A 6,000-nucleotide genomic window follows, 5' to 3' on the forward strand; every position below is an offset into this window, starting at 1 on the left:
GTTGCTCTGGGTGTGCTGACCCAGATGATGGGATCCTGGCAGAGGCCTGTTGCATACCTGTCTAAACAGCTGGATGGAGTGGCTAAAGGATGGCCAGCCTGCATGAGGGCCATTGCAGCAACAGCCTTACTGGTCCAGGAAGCTGATAAGTTGACCTTGGGGCAAGAACTGGTTGTTAAAGTCCCCCATGCAGTTCTCACCCTCATGGAGTATAAGGGCAACCACTGGTTTACAAATAACCGCATGGTTAAGTACCAAGCTAGTTTGTGTGAGAATCCACGGATACACCTGGAAACAGTGGCTACATTCAATCCCGCCACTCTTTTGCCAGCATCTGAGGGACCACCGGATCATGACTGTATCCAAACCATGGATGAAGTGTATTCCAGTCGACCAGATCTTAAAGATGTTCCATGGAGGGACCCAGATGTAATTTATTTCACAGATGGAAGCAGTTATGTGGAGAACTCCAAGCGACTGGCAGGCTATGCTGTGGTGACAGAAGACAAGGTGATAGAAGCAAGAGCCCTGCCCCAAGGAACTTCAGCTCAGAAAGCAGAACTTGTGGCCCTCATACGAGCTCTGGAGTTAGCAGCAGGACTGGTAACCAACATTTATACTGATTCCAAATATGCCTTCACAACTCTACATGCTCATGGAGCTTTGTATAAGGAAAAGGGACTCATAAATGCTGCAGGCCAACCTGTTAAGTATGGACCTGAAATACTTCAGTTGCTAGAGGCTGTGTGGGCCCCTAAGAAGGTAGCTGTCATTCATTGCAGGGGACACCAAAGAATAGATACTCCAGTGGCCCGAGGGAACCGCCATGCTGATCGGGTGGCCAAGGAAGCTGCTCGAGGACCCCCAGCAAGTACTGTGACCCCCCTGTTCCAAATTCGATTGCAAGAATGGACACCTATGTATACCCAAATGGAAGAGAAATGGGCTCAAGAAGAAGGTGCAGTAAGGAGACCTGATGGCTGGTTACATCTCCCTGATACCAGAGTTCTGGTGCCACGCCACCTAGCTTGGCCTGTAGTGTCTCAAGCTCATGACCTATCACACTTAGGGAAAACAGCACTAGCCCGCCTACTCAATCGAGTAGTGGTGCTGGAAGGATTGGATAGTCTGGTTGCCACTGCCTCTGCCCGATGTACTCTCTGTGCCCAGAATAATGCTCGTCAGGGACCCCGTATTCCACCAGGAGTTCAGTTTAGAGGACTAACACCCTTTGAGTCCCTAGTTATAGACTTCACAGAAATGCCCAGGAGTGGTAGGTTCCGATACCTCTTAGTCATGGTCTGTACCTTTTCTGGGTGGGTGGAAGCATATCCTACAGTCACTGAGAAAGCCACAGAAGTAGCTCGAGCCCTCCTTAGGGATGTCATCCCCAGGTATGGACTGCCTCTTGCCATAGGTTCAGATAATGGTCCCGCCTTTGTTGAAGCTACACTTCAGGCCCTGTCCCGCGCTTTGCGCATTACCTGGAAATTGCATTGTGCCTATCGTCCCCAGAGTTCAGGGCAGGTTGAGCGGGCAAACAGAACCTTGAAAAATAGCCTAGCAAAGATTTGTCAGGAAACCCAATTGAAATGGCCACAGGCACTGCCACTAGCCCTCTTCCGCCTCCGATGCACTCCAACTAAAGGAACAGCCCTCTCTCCCTTTGAAATTGTGTATGGGAAGCCCCCAGCCATTTTACAGGGAATTAAGGGAGACATAGGGATTTTAGGGTCTGCCCAGGTGCAGGAGCAGGTAGCCCTCCTGGGTAAGATAATTTCTGAGCTTCAGTCTTATGTGAGAGAAATAAACCCTGTCCCCTTCCAGGCTCAGGTACATTCCTTCCTGCCAGGGGATAGAGTTTGGGTGAAAGACTGGAGGCTCCAGCCTTTGGGGCCCCGATGGAAAGGACCTTTTACTGTTTTGCTTTCTACCCCTACAGCTGTGAAGGTCGCAGGGATAACTCCATGGGTCCATTGGTCTCGAATTAAGTCTGCTGACCAGACTGAGCCCAGCACGGATCAGACGGAGCCTAAACAGTGGAGAGCAGAAAGAGATCCAGCGGAGCCATTGAAGTTGCGCCTGACCCGAATCAAAGAATCTACTAGCTGAAAAGAAGGGTCAACTGCATACTGCAGGAGCGGCTGAACTTCGGCTTCATACTGAGACTCTTTCTTGCCTGATTCTGGCTTTCTTGGAATTTGAAAGCTTGATCCTTGTCAGTTGAGGGTCTATCCCAACTGGTATAAGAACTCAAAGACTGAGAACATTATATGAGAGTAATCTGTGATTAGCACAGACTGTTGAAATATTACTGCTTAATTAGTTTGCTGTATTTGTTTTAGATTAGGAAGAAAGAAAATGTTATTCCTAGTTAGGACCACTATAATCTCCAGAGTCTGAGTTGTGAGACTTATCTCTGCATAAGCTGATTTTAGTCTCAAAGGGGGGAATGAGGCAGTGAGCAAAGAAATTGAATAATTCTGAGAAATCATATGAAGGGTTAATTTTGTTTAAAGGTGCTCAGATATTATTTTAAATTCTCAGTTCTGCTAGCAAGTGAAGGAATGTTATCTGGTTTAAGTTATTTACATTTGCTGGGCTGGGTTAGAAAGGTCAGACACAGGAATTTCTTTCAACCTTGTGAGGGATGGATTGCTAAGCAAACACATGTATTCTATTATGAGCCGGTATATAGCAGGCTGTTTGTTTAGGATTAGTTTAAAATGCTTAGAAGAAATACTGTTTAGAGAGAGGCAATAGATTAGTATTTACAAGTTTTTGATATTTAGAATATGTTTACTCTGTGTAGTTAAATGTAGAATGTTTGTTAAATTCTGTATTACTCTTTGTCTGCTGTTTAAGACTGCAGTTGAGGAGATCAACATGTGGTTAGACTTATCTGCAGTTCTGGCTGGTTTAATATATAAGCTGATAGGTGAACGAGGTCAGGGCTAGTTAGCTCTCGTCTCCTTGATTAATTATAAGCTAAGTGTAGGACTGGGTCAGTTTGAGGAATACCAAACCTATGTAACTGATATTTCAAAAGTAATGATTGGTTGAGGCAAGGTGACCAATCTATTCCTTAAACCAATTGGGAGTAAAGGGGGCTAGGCTAGGAGGAGGGCTTAGGACCCTATTTAAGTAGGAGCAGAAGCAGTTTACGTCAGAAGGAGCTCAGAAGAAAGGAAGAAAGCTGGAAGACAACAGGAGAGACAGCATAAGAAGAGAAGCAGCTGAGGCAAAGACACAGAGAGCTGAGAGAAAGACACAAAGAGCTAAGAGAGGAGAAGAGAGCTAGAACTGATGTCCTGCTTTGTTTGCTGGCAAATAAAGAAGATTTCTCTCTCATTCTGGTGTGTGCTGTCTGACTCCTGAAGCATCACAAATTCCTATCCCAATTCCTGCAACATAAGAAACATTATGGACAAAGTAAAAGGTCTGTTGGAGTCTCTTCCACAAGAAAATCTTGACACATTTAGGTCAAACAAACAAGGGAAAAGAAAAAGAGAAACGCATGGTCAGTTCGAACCACAATGTTTTCAAGATAACATTGAGAGATTATTCCATGTGTATTGATGCCCGCAGACTCTCATGGACCTCAGATAAAAGGTGCAGGAAAAGCTCACTAATATGCAATGCAAGGTAGAGAATTCCTTCAGAGATAAAATGAATGAGCCACTGAACAAGATAAAAGATCACTGCATTTCAGATCCTCTCTGCAGCCACTTCAGACCTGCTTTCCACATCATTCAGAAGATACTTGAGTGAGGCACCAAAGAGATAATCCTATTTACCAAAGAGTAGTCATCTCCTACACCCTTGATCTTATCAGTATTAGCAGATGCTTTACCCTTGCCACAAACAGCAGAGTGCCAGAAAAAATTCACAGCCAGCTTCCCAGCTAAAAGCTGCATGGAGATTTAACTGGAATCATGCACACAAGACCAATATTCCAGTGCCCCTCTTCCTGTCAGAGGAAAGCTAAGGTTTTATGTAAACCTTTGGCTCTGTATAACCTCAGACACTTGAGACACTTGAGTTCTTAGTATAACAATGACAGATCATACCAGATCCTACAAAATCAAAATCCATCAAAATTTCAGCATCAGGATTTACTTTTAAAGGAACTGTTCTCCCTCCTAGAGACAAATATGGTTAAACCCATTCCATCATGGGGAAAGAATCAAGGCCGATGTAACCACTAGGCAAACTAAGCAGTCACCTAGGGTGTCAGTTTCCTAGTGTCCAAGTTTATTTAGGATTTGATATACTGCCCAATTAACAATCTAGGTAATTTACAACAATAAAAAAGGTGCAGAAGTGAAAAGAATGCCAATCATAATGAATAGGAAAGTGGAAAGAAAAGAGAGAAAAAGAGAGGAGAAAAGAAAGAGGGAGACAATCCAAACAGTAGTAAATAGCAAGGAGAGCAAAAGGGCAGCAAAGAGCATCACTCAAAGTAAAATAATAGGTTCTCACAGTCAAGCAAAAGAGCCATGAGTGCATACTTTTACTTGCAGGAAGAAAGACAACTTTCAAATAGCCCTTTTACCCATGCTTTCAAAAATTTGCCCTCAAAACAAAAGTTTAGTATGTGGAAGTATAATGTCAGTGGCATCCAGAAGTTATTCAGGAATGACTGATATTGAGTTCCATACCTGGCTAGCTAACAAGGCATAGTTAGGACTGCCTTTATGTGGCCCAGCATGCCCACAGAGCTTTCCAGGCACCAGCATTGAATATCTGTGGTGGTGATAGAACTTTCAGATCTGCCCTGACTCCACCTCTGGAGCGTCTCAGCATTAACCAGATAGTGCTGCAGTAGTCTGCCAGGACATTCAGGGGTCCTTTTACAAAGGCATGCTATTGTTTTTAGTACATGCATTAAATATGGGGGCACTAAGCGCTAGAGACGCCCATGTATTCCTATAGATGTCTCTAGCATTTAACGCACGTTAATCAGCACTAAAAACACTAGCGTGCCTTTGTAAAAGGAACCCTCAGTACACTATCTGGGTAAGTGCCACTGAATATCTGAGTTTGCCCCATTCATCACAAAATAAGCAATCAGGAGCTTCTTCTGCCTGGTTCAATCATTTTAAAAATCAACCCCAAGAATTTTGTTCCATCATAGACCTAAGGTCCTTGAACACATTTTCCATAGGAGAGAAGTTCAGATGGTGTTCCTGGGCACCTTAATCCCTTTTCTCCAAAAAGGAAATTCACTGTGTTTCCTGGATCAAAAGGAAACTTATACCCACATAAAATTTTTCAGACTCATAGGTAAACATCATGTTTTGTTTTGTTTTTTATATATTGTAATTGCTATTTGTTTATTAAAGGTAGAATATCAAAACACCTCAGTTATTGCATACCGCCCTTCAGTCTAGCATCAGCAGAATGCATATTCACAAAGAGGCCTTTTTACAAAGGTGCAGTAGGACTACTGTGCACATAACGAGCACCAGATCAGCCATACCGCCAGGGTAGCATGGGAGCCCAGCGGTAGTTCTGAAGTTGGCGTGCACAGTTTCCTGTGGTAGAAAATCATTTTCTGTTTTCTACTGCGGCAGTGCATTCCAGCGGTAATCAGCAGCACAGCCATATTGCCATACACTGCCCAATTACCACACGAGTAGCGCGTCAGCCCTTACCACCTGCTAAATAGGTGGCGGTGAGGGATCAGGCAATAAACAGCTGTGCATTAATTTTAATATTAGTTCACGACCATTTACTACCCCATTTTAAAAAAGGCTTTTTTCCCGTCGTGGTAAAAAGTAGCCCAGTGCGCGCCAATTTCACACACCAAAACTAGCCACTTTTTACCATGGCATAGTAAAAAAAGGTCCCAAAATGCTTAACCAAGGTAGCAACACATATATGTGAAGTGGGGATCAGCCTATGGTCTGCTAAGAAAAACTTCATCAGATAAACATCTGGGAGGGACATGGGTGTGTCTCCAAGTTAAGTGCACAACTTACGGAATACTGCCAGTTG

Source organism: Microcaecilia unicolor, chromosome 3 (genome assembly GCF_901765095.1).
Source record: "Microcaecilia unicolor chromosome 3, aMicUni1.1, whole genome shotgun sequence".
In the NCBI taxonomy this organism is placed as follows: domain Eukaryota; kingdom Metazoa; phylum Chordata; class Amphibia; order Gymnophiona; family Siphonopidae; genus Microcaecilia; species Microcaecilia unicolor.